Genomic DNA, 18,198 nt, shown 5'->3' with positions numbered 1-18,198 from the left:
AACAGGTTATTTTAATTGTCCTTCATAGTGAAGGACACAATTTTTTTAAACAAAGGCGTAAAGAAAATGACATATTACATAATTAAATACATTTAAGTACTTATCAGTTTCAATTTTCATGGATCAATTAAAACTTGTAAGCTGTACAAAACAGCAATTCCACTCAAAGAACTTTGTAAACAACTTTTGTGTACATTATTTGCTTCACAAATTTGTTTTTTTTTTTAAATGATGACATGTTTAGAGATAAAAATTCTTAAACTGGGCCTGCCTGCTCACAGGTCACAGGAAGCTCAGAAGAGCTGCAGGATTGTTCTTCATCCTAAATAGAAGGGTGAGTCAGTTTCATATACTCACTGTGCACCCACAAAAGACCACCCAGAACTCTTAAAATACAAGCAGCTGTACTTCTGGGGAGTGCATACTTCTGGGCCAAGACAAGAACCTGCCCAAGAACATCAGCACTGGTCTCTACCATCTGCAATCACAGCTTATCCTGAGAGAAGAACACCCAGAAACAATCTCCTTCTGGAGACCACAGGCCTACAAACCCACAAGAGAGACATGCTCCAGTAAGAGACAACAAGATCATGTAGCATCACCTATATCAAGATGGCAAGAGGCAAGCACAAGGCTCTAAGAAAACAAGACAACATGGCAACATCAGAAGCAAGTTCTTCCACCACCTCAAATAGTGGATATCCCACCTCACCAGAAAAACAAGATTTTGACTTAAAATCATAATTCATAATGATAATGGAGACCTTTGAGAAGCACATAAGTAACACACGTAAAGAAGTAAAGGAAAACCAGGAGAATACAACCAAACCAGTTGAAGCCCTTAAAGAGGAAACACAAAAATCACAAAGGTCACTTAAAGAGCTAAATGATAACACAAAAAACAGGTGAAGGAACTGAAAACAGAAATAGAAAAAATGAAGAAAAAACAAAAAAAAATCCTGAAAGATGGAAAACCTAGGAAAGACATTGGGAACCATAGATGCAAGCATCACACACAGAATACAAGAGATAGAGGAAAAAATCTCAGGGGCATAAGAAACCATGGAAATCATTGACACAACAGTCAGAGAAAATGCAAAAATCAACAGAATTCTAATTCAAAACATACTCAACATCCCTAGCCATCAGAGCAATGCAAATCAGAACAATCCTAAGATTCCATCTCACACCAGTCAGAATGACTAAGATAAAAAATTCAGGTGACAGATTCTGGAAAAAATGCGGAGAAAGAGGAACACTCCTCCACTGTTGGTGGTATTGTAAACTGGTACAGCCACTCTGGAAATCAGTGTAAAGATTCCTCAGAAAATTGAACATAGTGCTCTCTAAGGACCTAGGTATACCACTCCTGGGCATATACCAAAAGTAGCTCTAATGTCTAACAAGGCCATATGATCAACAATGTTTATAGTAGCCTTTTTTATAATAATCAGAACCTGGAAAGAACCCAGATTTCCCTCAGCAGATGAATAAATACAGTAATTGTGGTGCATATACACAATGGAATACTACTCAGGTATTAAAGACAATGATTTCATGAAATTTCTAGGCAAATGGATTGAACTTGTAGCTATCATCCTGAGTAAGATAACCTAGTCATAAAAGAACACTCATGGTATGCACTCACTTATAAGCAGATACTAGACCTACTCAAAAAAAAAAAAAAAAAAATGCTCAGAATACCCAAGAAACCATGTACAGAACTTGAGAAGCTCAAAAAAAAGGAAGACCAGAATGTGGATGCCTCAGTCCTTCTTAGATGGGAGAACAAAACAGGGGACGAAATACAAGGTCAAATAGAGGAGTAGGGATTGAATAAAAGATCTACAGAGACTGCCTCACCTGGAGAACCACCTCATATACAACCACCAAACGCTGGTACTATTGCTGACGCCAAACAGTGTTTATTGGCTGGAACCAGATATGGTTGTCTCCTCAGAGGCTCTTCCAGAGTCATATAGATACAGATAACAATGCTTGCATCAAAACATCAGACTGAAAAAAAGGACCCAAGTGAAAGAGCTAGCAAAAGAATTGAAAGAGCTGAATGTTTTGCACTCTTGTGGGAAGAATCACCCAAGACACTAAGTTGGAGAGAGTGATTGGGAGGTGGAGCACCTTAATGGAAGCAAGTTGATGGGGAGGAGGGAGGGGAGTGGGCAGGGAGGGTATAACATTTAAAATATAAATACAGAGAATATCCAATAAAATTGAAAAAAATATTAAACTAAGAAACAAAATTTCAGAAATATAGGATTAGTCAAGGCCCTGTGAATTTTCTTGGATACAATTTTATAAATATTCCATACAATATTTATTATGACATAAAATATGTTTTTTGTGTGTATGTGTGTAAAAGGTGAATTTTATTAAAATCTTTGCTATTTATTTGTTTTGTGATATATTTTTAATTAAAGAAATTTATTTTAAAAAAAGAAGATAAATGTAAAAGTTTTAAACATTTTTGAATAAAAGTATACAAATACATTTTTGTCATTGCTTGGCTTTTTTTAAAATAAGGTTTGATGGTATGCATTAAGATCTTACTAGTTACAATGAGCATAAAGTACATGTAAAACAGGATGTAACCTGGAATTAGTCAAGGTTTTCTTGGCTTGAAAGGAGTAAACATAACAGTTTTGTCTTTTCTTTTTTCTTGAACTTCACACAGTCTGTGAGTTACTTCTGGGGTGTTCAGAGCTTTCTGCGGTTAGTATCCAAATCAGTAACTGCATTATATGTCTGTTCTTTTGTGAGTGGGTTATCTCACTCAGGATGATATTCTCTAGATGTGTCCATTTTCTTAAGAATTTCATAAGGTCATTGTTTGTGATAGCTGAGTAGTACTCAATTGTGTAAATGTTCCACAATTTTTGTATCAGTTCATCTACTGAAGGACATCTTGGTTCTTTCCAGCTTCTGGCTATTATAAATAGAGCTGTTATGAACATTGTGGTGCATGTGTCTTTGGTGTATGTTGGAGCGTCTCTGGGGTAAATGCCAGAAGAGGAATAACTGGGTCTTCAGGTAGCACTAGGTCCAATTTTCTGAGGAATCGCCAGACTGATTTCCAGAGTGGTTCTAACAGTTTACAACCCCACCAACAGTGGAGAAGTGTTCCTCTTTCTCCACATCCTCACCAGCATCTGCTGTCATTTGAATTTTTGATCTTGGCTAATCTGACTGGTGTGAGGTAAAATCTCAGGGTTGTTTTGATTTGTATTTCCCTGATGGCTAATGATGGTGAGCATGTCCTTAGATGCTTCTCAGCCATTCTATATTCCTCAATTAAGAACTTATTGTTGAGCTCTGTACCCCATTTTTTAATAGGGATGTTTGATTCTCCAGTGTCTAGCTTCTTGAGTTCTTTGTATATCTTTTATATTATGCCTCTATCTGATGTGGGGTTGGTAAAGATCTCCCACTGGGTTGGCTGTCATTTTATTTTCTTGACAGTGTGTTTAGCTTTACAAAAACTTTGCAATCTCATTAAGTCCCATTTGTCAATCTTTGACCTTAGAGCAGGAGCCATTGGTGTTCCCTTCAGGAAATTTTCTCCCGTGCCTAGGTGTTCTCAGGTTTTCCCTAATTTCTCATTTAATAGTTTCAGTGTAGCTGGTTTGATGTGGAGATCTTTGATCCACTTGCACTTGAGGTTTGTACAAGGAGATAAGTAAGGGTCTATTTTCATTCCTCTGCATGGTGTGTGCCAGTTGGATCAACACCATTTGTTGAATGGGCTGTCCCTTTTCCATTGAATGTCTACAGCTCCTTTGTTAAAAATCAGGTGACCATATATGTGAGGGCTCATTTCTATATTTTCTATTCTATTTCAATGAATCATGTACCTATTTCTGTATCAGTACCATGCAGTTTTTAAGCAAAATTGCCTTGTAATATAGCTTGATGTCTGGGATAGTAATTCCTGCAAATCTTTTCTTGTTGTTGAGGATGGATTTTGCTATTCTAGATCTTTTGTTATTCCAGATGAACTTACACATTGCTCTTTCCAACTCAATGAAGAACTGGGTTGGTGTTTTGATGGGGATTGCATTGAATTTGTAGATTGCTTCTGGTAAGATGCCCATTTTTACAATGTTGATCCTTCCAATACTTGAGCATGGGAGATCTTTTCATTTTCTGAGATCTTCCTCAATTTCCTTCTTCAAAGGTTTTTTCCCAACCTTTTACTCTGAAATAGTGTCTGTCCTTGTCTCTGAGATGAGTTTCGTGTATGTAGCAAAATGCTGGGTTTTGTATATGTATCCAGTCTGATAGCCTATATCTTTATATTGGGGAATTGAGTGCATTAATATTAACAGAAATCAAGGAATAGTGGTTTCTGTTTCCTGATATTTTTGCTTTTGTAGGTTGAATTTTGCCTGTATTTCTTTCTTGTTTTGGTTTTCTTGCCTACAGGTTTTCATGTTTTTATTAGGATGTAGTTCCCCTCGTTGTAATCGGTTTTCCACCTATAATTTGTTGTAGTGCTGGGTTTGTTGTCAGATATTGCATAAATTTTCTTTTGTCTTGGAATATCTTAGTCTCTCCAAATATGGTGGGTAAGAGTTTTCCTGGGTATAGCAACTTTGTCTGGCACCTGTGCTCTTTTCGTGTTTGCATGATGTCTGTCCAGGATCTTCTATATTTCATAGTCTCTATTGAAAAGTCAGGTATGATTCTGATTGGTCTGACTTTATATGTTACCTGGCCTTTTCCCCTTACTGCTTTTAATAATTTTTTTTTCTTTTTTTCTTTTTTTTTTTCTTTAGGCACTTGGCATTTTGACTCTTATGTGTTAGAAGGAATTTCTTTTCTGGTCCAACATATTTGGAGTTTGGTAGGATTGTTTTATGCTCATGGTCATCTCATTCTTAAGGGTAGGGAAGTTTTCTTCTACAATTTTGCTGAAGATATTTACTGTGCCTCTTAGTTGATATTCTTCGCCCTCTTCTATTCCTATTATCTTTAGGTTTGGTCTTCTCATTGTGTCCTGGATCTCCTGGACATTTTGGCTTAGGAGCTTTTTGGTGTTTGCATCTTCTCTGGCTGTTTTGTCTATGTTAACAACGTTGTCTTCTGCCCCCGAGATTCTCTCTTCCATCTCTTGTAGTCTGTTGGATACGCTTGCATCTGAGACTCCTGATTTCTTTTTTAGGTTTTCTACCTCTAGGGTTGTCTCTTTTGGTGTTTTCTTTATTGTGTCCATTTCTGTTTTAAATTCCTTCTTCCATTCCTTCATCTCTTTGGTTCTGTTTTCCTCTAGTTCTTTGAGTGTTTTTCTTGTTTCCTCTTTAAAAGCTTCTACTTCTTATGCTTTTCTTCCCATTCTTGTTTAAGGATCTCTATCATCATATAGAGGTATGATTTCAGGTCTGCGTCTTCTTTTTCTGGAGTGTTTGACATTCTCCTGTTTACTGTGATGGGACAGCTGGGTTCTGGTTTTGCCAGGTGGTCTTGGTTTCCCTGGGGTACGTTCTTTCGCTTTCCACTTGGCATCTTGTTGTCTGTGATTATAAGTGGTCTTGTTGTCAGTGATCCGTTCTTGCCTCTCCCTTGTACCTGGCCTGTGTCCCTGGATCTCCTGATTCCCGGCAACTCAGAATGCCTTCTCACCAGGTCTCTTTCCCTGGATCTCCACTGTCTTGGTGGCGGATAGTCTGCGTGCCCGTTCTGTTTCAGAGTCCTCCAGCTGGAAATAGCCTGATGTAGGGTTACTGGTTTCCTGAATCAAGTTGGGGCAGTGGGAGCGCACTTTCTGTAAGCTCGGCTGAGATCTCTCTGCATCCTGGCTAGTCAGAACGCCTTCTCACCAGGCCTGTGTCCCTGGATCTCCATTGTTCCTGGTGGTGGATGATCTGAGTGCCTGTTCTGCACTCAAAGTCCTCCAGCTGTGAATAGCCTGATGCCTTGTTACTGGTTCCCTGAACCAAGCTGGGGCACGGGGGCGGGGGGGGGGGCACATATTATGCGCACTCAGCAGAGAACCAATGTGTCCCTGGATCTCTGCTGTTCCTTGTGAAATATTTTTGTTATAGGAAATCATTAATACACAATTGTGTACCTTCCACATATATAGGAAAATATAGTCCATAAATAATTGTTCATGTAATGTTCACCGTGAAATAGTTTCAATGACACATCTAGTCAGTATCACCTTAATTTTCCTTGTGCATGTGTATACGAGTGTGGCTCTGATAAGATAGAATCAGTTCTTATAGTATTTATTAAAGCTTTCAATAGAATATCAATAGATATCATGTTATGTAATTGATATTCTAAATATATAAAATGTGTCTACATCCAAATTCATTTTATGTGTATGATCATTTACCTGTATGCATCTGTGTGTACAAACAGCATACTCAGTTCCTTCAGAGACATTAAAAAGGGACTGGATTCTTTGGAACAGATGTCACAGATAGCTGTTTGATACCATGTGACTGCCAGGTAACAAACTCAGGTCTTCCACAAGAACAAATGCTCTTAACCACCAAGAATCTGTCCATGATTTTCCCAACACTGTTCCCTAAATTCCCATCCATCAACAAGTCGGCTCAACATCACTCTACCCCCACCTTCTAAGACTTTTCCTGTTTAGTTTTCATGTGAAATTTATTTCTGTGCCCAATTATTTAGTTTATAACGATACCTTCAAACTCCATCCATGTTTTAAATTTATAGTATTTCCTATGTTTATTAAGCCCAAATAACATTCAAGTGTTTGTATAATAGGCATCACCAATGCATGAAGTAGAGTATCTCTATATTTCACCAAACCTAATATTATTTAACCTTTATAGGTAACTTTGTGAGACACCTATTTAAGAAATTGTATATGATTATTTGGTGTAGAAGTAAATTAGTTATATTCATATTTAGTTCTATATGCAAACTTTTGTCATAACATTAGTTTACAAATATTATTGTTAGGCTGGCATGACAACTCAGTGGTTAAGAGCACTGGCTGCTTTTCCAGAGGTTATGCATTCAATTTTCAGCAACCACATGGTGGCTCACAACCATCTGTAATGCAGCAAATTACCCTCTTCTCCTGTCTGAACACAGTTGCAGTGAACCCATGTGTATTAAATAAATAAATAAATAAATAAACAAATAAATAAATAAATACGTAAATATTTTAAAACATTATTTTCATGTTCTATAATTTTTAGTTGTCTATATTAAATGTTTTGTAAAAAGCAAAAATTTTATTTTAATAAATCCCATTCTACCTACTAACTTCAGTATAATTTATGTTTTTTCATTCTTTTTTGAAATAGATATTATCATGAAGAATTATATTTTACCTGGAAATTCAATAGCTTTTTTAATATTAGAAAGTCCACAACAAGTTCATTTTAAGTGATTTTGTATTCATGCTCAATACAAAGAAAAAGGCACTTTTCTTTTGTTTGTTCCAGCAGAGTCTGTTAATGTGGTTTTTATCCTATTTACTTGTTTTGATATATCAGTAAAATGTTCAATTCATTCTATAAAAATAATTCAGTCATAAATTCTCCTCCATTCTTCTGAGCTGTATTTCATACATTAAATTGCTCTCAGAAATTTTGTGGATTTGGCTCTTGAAATTAGATAAAGTCTCCCATCTATGTGCTAAATACTTAATTGCATATTTAAATTAAAAATTGAATATGTTTTTCACAAATCATTATGAAAACTGCTTCACTAATTCATTCCAAGAAATAAATTTATAATGTCAATAAGATAGTGGTAAGAAAATCTCAATAGTTAAGAGCACCAATATTTTTATTTATTGAATAAATAAAATTCTTTTCTTATATATCCCAACCAAAATTTCCACCCCTCCAAACTCACCCTTTTACACATCTCCCCTCTTCCCCAGATCAATCCTAACATGCTCATATAGAGGTTGGATAAGGCTATCTAATAAAGAGAAAAATGTCCTAAGAGCAGGCAAAAGTGTCAGAGGTATACTTGTTTCATGCTAATAGTCCCTCAAAAGAACTAGCTAACAGCCATTATATATTTAGACCTATGCAGGCCTTACTACTGCTGCATCAGTCTCTATGAGCCCATGTGAGCCATGCTTATTTGATTTTGTGGGCCATGGTCTCATGGTGTCCTCCATCCCCTTTGATTTCTATCACCTTTTCTTCCCTTCTTCCACAGGATTTCCCTATCTCCAAAAGGATGGACCAGATTAAAACACCAATTGTTACATGTTGAATCAATAAACTAAATATTATTTCTAAATCACAGAGTCTCAATCAAATAATGAAAAAAAATCTATGAATGACAATATTAAAGGTAAAAAAATTTAGCGCATTTTTAAAAATAAGAAATAAATACTATGAGTCAATGAAATTTAGTATTGAATACCAAATGTTTTTTTTTTTATTTAACACAATGTCTGAACTCTGCTTACACATACTCTGCCTATGCTTGTTAGAATAAGATTAGAATAGATATTTACTGCCTAGCTAAAGTACAAGAAGCTTGTGATAAATATCTAAATAAATGCAAATAGAAGATATTATAAATAAATACAATAAAAAGTATGCAAATAAATAGAGTGGCATAGGAAAATGACAATAATAAGATTAATTCTCATATAGATGATGCATTAAAATGATCATTTCCAAAATTATAATTACTATGTTGTATTATTTGGTTTAAGCAGGTTAATTGACAAGAATTCTCTATCACTAAATACTTTATAAAAGTGAAGAATATTTTAAGTTGTTATTTTGTATAAGTTATTTATTTGACTTTAGATTGGGCCAAAAAGATTTATATAGAGTAAAAGGCCTAACTGAAGTTCCAGAAGTTGAAAAAAATTTTAATATCTTTGAGGGAACATTTATGTATATAAATAAAAATAGAAAATTCTTTGCAAGGAGATATTTCTTCAATTCTGTATAAAAGCAAGTGTTTTTCTTTGTAGTCTCAGGATAAACTCTTCAGGTGCTGCTCCATGGGAGGCAAAGTTTACAGAGATTGTTTATTATTTACCTTCTAGGTTATTCATCTGTCTGTCACTGCTCCTTTTTCCAATGTTTTCCTTTTTATATAGGGAATATTTAGTCTTTTTCATTATTTCAAATAGAGAATTTTTTCTTAACACGTTTTCCTCAAAAGAGATTCTGAAATTAGACTTTTAAACAGTATAAAGGTTATTAAAACTATAAAAACTCATGAAGATGAACTCAACATGTTTTTACATTGCAATTTTTTTTTTTTTTTTTTTTTTTTTTTTTTTTTGATTTCAGGGTAAAATATTACAGTCTCCAGACATCTGTTTAGGTATCAAGTTGCCAAGAAGAAGTCCTGTGAAGAATGGTCTTAACTGTATTCTATTGGATGGAAAAGCACATTCTCAACTATGTAATAATAATTATGCATTTGTGTATGAGCGTATTCCCAAAAAAATTGGCTTGTGAGAATATCACATTGAGTAAAAATAGAAAATTGAAAACGTACATTCACATTTTCTCCATTTCTCTGTCTCCCTTGCTTGCTCTCTCCCTCTCCCTCTCCCTTTCTGCCTCTGCCCCCCCTTTCTCTCAAACACAAACACACACACACACACACACACACACAGAGAGAGAGAGAGAGAGAGAGAGAGAGAGATAGCTCAATTCCCTGTGTTTTATTTATAAAGCTGTTGATATATAAATATCTTTAAATATTTTCTACTTCTCAAGTTTATATAAGTTACATTATCATGCAAATCACCTGTAATTTAATAAAAAAATAGTAGATGTTTGTATCTGGTGTCATGTGAATTTGGCATAGAGTGTAATTCATTCTCTGTAAGGATACATGCAAGTTTTCTTAATAACTGCTGTGTTTGAACTAACTTTAAAAAAGCATCAATTATGTGATAAATCTAGGTATGCCATATTTATAACAGGTGTAGAAAAAAATGTAATACATAATAAAACTCTATAAATGGGATTTAAAAAGAGAACACTATCTCTACTGACCACCAGACTTTCATTTTAGGGGTAAAACAGGTTGCCTGGGCAATCACACTAGACAAACATGAAAATACTTTCATTCCTCTGGTCACATTTTGCATTATCAATAATAATTTTTTATAGTTTCTACTTTTCTTCACCTTAAACTTGATAGTTGATATGTTTATCTAATGTTCTCTGATTGTTGTAGTAGGAGGAATCAGAAAAGGTCAGAAAAAAGAATAGATTATTCAGCACAAATGTAAAAATATTTGCTGTAAAATAAATTTAAGTCTGTGATTTAAGCCTCTTCCTAAAATTGCCTATTTTTGTTGTTTTGTTTTGTTTTTTTATTTTTTTGAGGGGGTTGGCTTTAGTACTAATTATTTTTATGAAAACAAGCTTCAAATTTCAGGTATGTGTGAAGTTAGATAAGAAATGTGTAAAATTATTAATTTTGTTGAATTCTCTGGTAGGATCATTAGTCACGAGGAAAAGGGAAGTAGCAAGCAATAAAAAGTATGAAAGGTATGCAAGACAAGAGTAACGTTATGTACATCAATTTTCTTTAAAAGGTTTAATAAGCAAATGAAAAAAAAGTGGATCCAGCAAATTATTATTATTTCATGAAGTTTTGAAAGGAGTTGTATAGGAAACTTAAAAGAAGTTAGGGGGGGCGTCAAGAGCACAAAATGAAAAGTTTATTTGCAGAAATAATAGAGGATAGTATTATAGGAGAATTCAAAGTTAAATAGTGAGAATATTTAATAAAAAAATAAGCATTGGAAGTGACAGGAGAGAAGTCCAGAGAGCCAGGAGAATGAAGAGAAATAAGTAGCAGTTTGGATGGGGAACTTATAGAACCACATGAAAATCCAAGACACCAGGGATGCAAGGCTCCCAGGACCTATTGGGCATAACCATAGCCTAAATACCCAACATCTTGGAGACAACCTGAAGAGACCTCCTCCAGTAGATAGACTTAGCTCCCAGTAGAGAAATGGTGTCACCCACCCATCTCAACACAAACAAACAAACAAACAAACAAACAAAAACTATTCAAAAATTTATATTCCATCTTTATTTTTACACTTTAGATTTTATTGCCCTCCAGGTCCATCCTCTAACTATTCAATGTCCCGTACCTTCATTCTCCACTCTCCATGTGGATGTCTGCACCCCCACTCCACAAGACCTATCCACTCTCTGGGGTCTCCAGGCTTTTAAGGGCTAGGTGCATATTCTCTGAATGAACCCAGAACCCACAGTTCTCTGCTGTATATGTATTTGGAACCTCATATCAGCTGGTTTGTGCTTCCTGGTTGGTGGTCTAATGTCTGAGAGATCTCATGGGTTCATGTAAATTGGGACTACTGGTCCTCCTACAGGGTCATCCTTCCTCAGCTTCCTTCAACTTTTCTCTAATTTAGCCACAGGGGCCAGCAGCTTCTGGCCATTGGTTGTGTGCAAATTTTTGCATTTGACTCTTTCAGTTGCTTGTTGGGTCTTTTGGTGGGCAGTCATGATATTGATAGGCCAGATTTTGTAATCACTCCATAGCCTCTGTAAGTGTCATGCTTGCGGCCTCCGATTGAGCTGGATCTCACTTTGGGCCTATGGCTGGACCTTCTTTTTCTCAGGCTCTTTTCTATTTCCATTCCTCCAGTTCTTTTAGTCAGGAACAATTATGGGTCAGAGTGTGTGATGGTAATCTCTCCTCTCATTTGATGCCCTGTCTTTGTGCTGTCTGTGAGCTCTACAAGTTCTCTCTCCCGACTATAGACCATCATATCTAAAGTCCCTCCCTTTGATTCCTGAGAGTCTCCCACCTCCCAGGTTTCTGGTACATTCTGGATGGTTCCTCCACAACCCACCTCCAAACTCTACCTGCCTCCTACCTTCCGAGCTTGTCTTTTTCCATTGTTCCTGCTGGTCCTCAGGGTTTCAGTCCTTTTCATCTACCCAATAAATGATCATGTTCCCCTTTTCCTGTTCTTGCTCCGGTTCCTACCCAGGTGCCTCGCTCCCTTCCCATCCTGTGGCTGTATCTACATCTGTCTTAGGTACTGGCAGAACATCACTGAGGACAGCCAGAGCAGGCTCCTGTCGATAAGCACATCTTGGCACCAGCAATAGTGTCACGATTTGGTGTCTAAGGATCAAATATATCACATGGTGGAGCTATAAAAAATTAAAACAGAGTTGTTCCTGTCTGAAATAAATGCAGATATAAAATTGGAGCAGTGAATATACAGAGAGTATTTATGCCACACATGCATGTACAAAAGTATGTATTTGGTTAGCTCACATTCCTTGGCTATGATTTAATTATTTATATGTTCTGTATAATCAAGGAGAAGACTTGTTTGATTCATGGTTTCACAGGTGCCTGGGCATAGTTGGATGATGCTATTGCTTCAAACAATACTACTGTGATAAATACATATCAAGGAAAGAAGAGAAAAAAACATGAGAGAAAAGACAATTTCAACTCCTGGCAGCTACAAAGAATTTAAAAAAAAAAGAGCTACATACCAATGTAAGCACCTCAAATAACTTTTTTTCTGATATGTCACACTTATTGAAGGTTCTACTCATCTCTAGTAGCTACAAAAGACTGAGCACCAAGATTTTATAATGTTTCTTCAAGGAACATTTTAGTCTAATATATATCATGCATATATACTATTATTTAACAGATACACACCAGATGTTTTGTGCATATGTATAGGAGTAATTTATATACACTAAAAAATCTGGAAACCTCATTTTTTTTCTTTTAAAATTAACAATGTTATATTGTATGAAGATGTTTGACTGAGAATTGAATATTAATTCTTCCACTTTTTTTTCTGACGAGATATAGAATAATATTTAGACACTTTCCTCAGCCCTGATAACATAAATCTAAAATTTACCCTGTCATGAGATCTGATTACCATTGGTTGGCATTTATTTTTTTGCATACTTGAAATCTTATACATCGGCCCCTACTCAGTTTCTGAGGAGTCCTTTATCCTTATAGAATTGCATTCAGTGTTGATAAAATTCTTTCCCTTGACCCCAGATTCCACGACTAGGTATGCTGGAAACAAGAATTAATTTAGTGGAATTGGGTGACTAAACTGTTCTACATTTCTATTTATGTCTACTTTGGGCACTGGTCCTTCTGTGCCTTTTGTTCTGATCATCAGAATAAAACAAGTCATGTCTATGACCTTTGTTCAGGCTCCATAGTTTGATTATGTAGTTTCTGCTGATGATAACTTTGTCACTACCTTTCTCTTCTCTGTGAGTATGGAGTCAGAGAAGTTGGCATTAAATTGACCATGGTGAACTTTTTGTACACAAAGCCTAATGTTAGTTTTCCCTGACAGTCACTGAAAACTATTACATATGATGTATAAAGACAACTTTTGACCTATAGTGCAGTCCTACAAGGGAAATGACACAAAAGTCCATAACTGATCTCTTCCAGTCTTTGTTCTTGTTCTATGTCATTTTCTGTTATAACTATTTTCTTTTCCATATAGTAAAAAATTATCAATCACTAAAACAGTTGTTGTGATCAATAGGTCCTTCCAATAGTCCCTGAGTCTGACAGTGGAATTAGGGATGCTTGACAATTGAGCTTAGTATAAAAACTGCATTAACATAGTTTTACTAATTATCAGTGTAGAAAGATACATGTTTTACCATGTCTAAGGCAGGGTAATATAGGAAATGAGCAGTTTACTATCACCATTGTAATTTCAAAAGGTGTACACACACACAAACACATATATACGGAACTAACTGAAACAAAGCATTGCTACAAACTCATATTCACTAATAATTACTTTAGGGTAGCCTTATATTGTTCTTTCTTTAAATATCAACAGCGAAATGAGTCCACTAGAAAGAAAATTATGAGATAGTGTTTTATTAGTTGTAATTTAGGTTACATGTCTAATTTCATTGATGACCACTTACAAAATTTTAAATCTGGCAAGGCTTTCTGAGTATCCTTATTTAAGAAAAATGCATTTTAAATCTATGACTCTCCCTCTCTCCCTCTCTCCCTCTCTCCCTCTCTCCCTCTCTCCCTCTCTCCCTCTCTCCCTCTCTCCCTCTCTCCCTCTCTCCCTCTCTCTCCCTCTCTCCCTCTCTCCCTCTCTCCATCTCTCCCTCCTTCCCTCCCTCCCTCCTTCCCTCCTCCTCTCTCCCTTTCTCTTCCCCCCAACACACACATACACAGAGAAGCATGTTCAATGTAACACTATTACTTTTCATTTTTCTCTGTTCATTTCTGCTACATGTTTCACTTTCCTACATACACATTTAATTACTTAAATATCCAGTCATCCACTAATATAGCATGTTTCATCTCTGCTACTTATTTGGTATTAAGAAAGAAATAACCTCTTTTCCTGTATTATTGTTACATATATACATATTTGTATGTATATGTACCCACAAATACTTAATTACAACCTTACAAAAAAGCATTCGTATACTTTTATGCTAAAATGCTTAAAAATTTGTACATTTATCTTTGTTTTTTAAAATAAAGTTTTAAAAAAAAAGACTTGGCAATACAAACACAGGAAATTTTTCATAGAGAATTATTTTTATAGGATGCCAAATAATTATTCTATACAGCTGTACAAATTTAAAACAAACAAGTGCTAGTCATGAATTGTAAATAAGTTTCTATATTAAAGATGTTCTAATCGGCTCAACACAGAAAGATGGATTGGAAAAATAGTCATTACATGAGATGACGAATTAGCTAGTCAAGAAAGTAGAGGTGGATTCATGTTTGTGCTGAAAATCTGCATGTTAGTACACACTGAGAACACTGGTAAGTGTAAAAGTGCTGTGGATTTTATAGACTTGGTACAAATAAAGCATATAAATTATATCATCATGAATTCTGGGGAAAAACCCAGTGAGATTAAAGTCAATTTCAACAATAGGAACTGGCAAATTGTGCAACAACTCACCCCTGAGAATAAAGTGAAAAGAAAAGAAGATTGTTATAACAGCTAAAAAGCAATGAATATTGTGGCAATGTTAGTGATACCTGAAATTGGCAGTACACTTCAGTGTTTTCATTCAGTTAATGTGAACCATTTTGTATAAAATTCCTCCCATGCCACTCTGTTGATTGGTTTTAGGGATTTTAGGGTATGCCACAATACATTTAATTATTCTTTATGTAACTTCATCTATAAAAATGAGGTAATCAGTACTTTTCCTCTTTTAGCTTCCAGTCATGCATGACCTTGCCTTTAGAAACATGACATGGTTCCTCCCTACAAAAGAAAACAACCATTTTCCTATAAATCCTGAGTATAGATTGCCTGTTGACACTTCAAGGAAGATATAGGATTAAAAGCCATGAGGTATGAAGTTATTCAGAATCTAGATCTTCGAATGTGTACTGATCAAAATTTAAACAATTTTGAAATATTTAGACTATATGAATAAAACATCAGAAAATAGCTAATTGTACTCCTGAAAACATACTCTAAGTTTTCCATACCTTACCACACAAATATTTGCATATCCATGTCTATTTTTATTTAAGTCGCCACAGCAAAGAGAAAGAATGATTTAGGTATCTATTTACAGATGATGAAATATGTGGTACAATTACTGAATTGGGTTTTACTCATCTATAAAAATGTAAAATCATGAAGTCAGCAAGAATTTATATGGAATTATCCAATGTATTAGTCAAGGTACATAAGGCTCAGTAAAGCAAATGTTGAATGTTCTCTCTCATATGCATTTGATTTATTAATGGATATATGTATATTTCTTATTTATGAATATATATATATATATATATATATATATATATATATATATATATATATATATATATGTTTTCTGTGTGTGTGAGTGTAGGTGGAGGGTGGGAAACACAAGTGAGTCATGACAGCCAAATTAGTTTTTAAGGAACAGAAATGAGAAAGACAATATACTATTTAGAATAAATAGAGAAGGCAAAATAACATATGTGGTATGAAAGTGGACAGGGTTGGGTGGAAGGATTCAGGTAGTGAGTAGAACAAAGATATACAGAAAATAATTGGGAGTGAAATATCAACCAAACCTGAATTCTCTACTTTCATTTCTGATAAAACACACTGGACAAAATCAATTTAGCCCAGGAAAGGACTTATTTATGCTCACATGATAATCTATAATTGAAGTATGTCAAGGCAGGAACACCAGAAGAGAAAGAGAAACCATAGAAGAATGTTGCTTCTTCTCTTCCCCAGATTCATTAATTTATAGCTAGTTTTCTTATATAGCCCAACACAAGGTTAACAGGGGATAGTGCTAGGAATAGTGTGCTGAACCGTACTTGATTAATTAAAAAAAATGTCAATCTAGCAAAAATATTCACAGAACAATCTTCTCTCTATAACGTGTCAATTAAGATTCTAATTGGTACAATAAGGGTATAGGAAAATATCAGAAGAAAACTTATTACTCTGTATGCTAAGTATAAAAATAAAATATATTTTTGAAAGTTTATTGAATATAAAATTATTTTAAGATGTTTATAATGTTAAGGCAGATGAGATCTAAAAGAACTTTTAGGTAGTGCTGCCGGGATCTCTGGCAGAGAGAATTGTGCAGCCGCTTCTGTGCCACTCGTGCTGTGAACCTTGCAAGCTAGAGTTGAGTACGACGGTCGTCCATCTTGTCACGTTATGGTCAGTATGGAGGAGAAACCAAGGTGCATGCTGGCAACATGGGATCTGGCTCTAGTAAAGTAGAATTAGAAAGGGCATTCGATTACTGTGGGCCCTTAAGAACTGTATAGATTGCCAGAAACCCTCCAGGATTTGCCTTTGTGGAATCTGAAGACCCCACAGATGCAGAGGATGCAGTTCTAAGATTGTATGGGAAAGCGATTTGTGGTTCTCCAGTGAGGGTTGAATCATCGACAGGCATGCCTCTGCCTCGGAGATGTCGTTTTGATAGGCCACCTGCCCGTCGTCCCTTTGATCCTAATGAGAGATGCTGTGAGTGTGGTGAAAAGGGACATTATGCGTATGACTGTCGTTGGTATAGCTGACTAAGAAGAAGCAGGTAAACATCTAGATGACATTCCGGATCCAGGGGAACACGATATCTCGCTCACGCATCAGGAGCTGTGGAAGGAGGTCAAGATCAGCATCTCCTCGGCGACCAGGTCTGTGTCTCTTCTGAGATCAACATCAGCTTCACTCAAAAGGTCTGTTTCTGTAATAGGATCTGGGCATTTCTAGTCCAGCTCAAGGTTGAGAAAAAGATCCAGGTCTATTTCATGACCAAAAAGCAGCAAATCAAAATCCCGATCTCCATCTCCTAAAAGAAGTCTTTCCCCATCAGGAAGTCCACACAGAAGTACCAGTCCAGGAAGAATGGAATGAAGTTCTCAAGTTCACCTGTTAGGGAAAAGTTACTTTGTTTACATTTTATAAGGAATTTGTTATGTCTGTAGTGTGTAATTTAGGAAGGATCATCAACCATCTAATCAAAATGGATCTGGATTATTACCCCGTAAAATTCACAGCAGTAAATATTATTCTTGTTGAATGTGTTAACATCTTATGGTCTGTAAATATGAGCTTTTAATTGACAAATTTAAATAAAATGTTTCTAAATAACACAACAAAAAAAGAGGATTTGCTAGGACAAAAGCAATGATATATGGATAGGAACTATGAAGCTGCAAGTGAGTATGATTGTGAAGATTTACAGAACAGTAATTAAAACAAAAAGGGCTTAGAAGAGCAGAGTCATTTTAGTTTCTAAAGAAAAATGGAGTTATTAGACGACCAGTGTTTTAATATTCCAGTTCCACATCCAACTCTGTTCTACATTTAAAATATGAATTGCTGTCTTTTGTAAATCATGCAATCTATACTATAGAAAAATATATTTACACCGAGGTTACCTCTTTTGACACATTCAATTAAGCATATCACTAGGTCTAGAAGATTACCTCTCATATGAGGGACATATAACACTAAAGATTGTTTTGATTGTATTTTTCAAATCTTACTTTCATTCTATGATATGATTTAAATTTATCCCCATAAAGCCTTTAATACAAGTATTACTGATTGTGTCTGGGCTTTGAGTTCCTTTCTATAGAGCCCATTACTGGGAGCTGATCTCTGTATTTCACATTAGAATTTTCTACAAGTGCCTTTGATTATAACATTCTTCTCACTATATTCTATAA

The 18,198-nt window shown here is 35.4% G+C and overlaps 1 pseudogene across 1 annotated transcript in view; it reads left to right on the top strand.

Annotated features, from left to right (window-relative positions):
* The window catches only part of LOC308422823 (serine/arginine-rich splicing factor 7-like), a 42,236-nt pseudogene extending 24,856 nt beyond the window's left edge, over positions 1 to 17,380 (top strand). The window contains exon 4 of the transcript in view: positions 16,649 to 17,380. The product of the transcript in view is annotated as a serine/arginine-rich splicing factor 7-like (transcript). The remainder of the gene's footprint in view (positions 1 to 16,648) is intronic.
* The last annotated feature ends 818 nt before the right edge of the window (positions 17,381 to 18,198 follow it).

Source organism: Micromys minutus (assembly GCF_963924665.1).
Source record: "Micromys minutus genome assembly, chromosome: 7".
In the NCBI taxonomy this organism is placed as follows: Eukaryota; Metazoa; Chordata; class Mammalia; order Rodentia; family Muridae; genus Micromys; species Micromys minutus.
The sequence above is the reverse complement of the archived record's forward strand: the minus strand, read 5'-3'. Positions and strand labels throughout refer to the sequence as shown.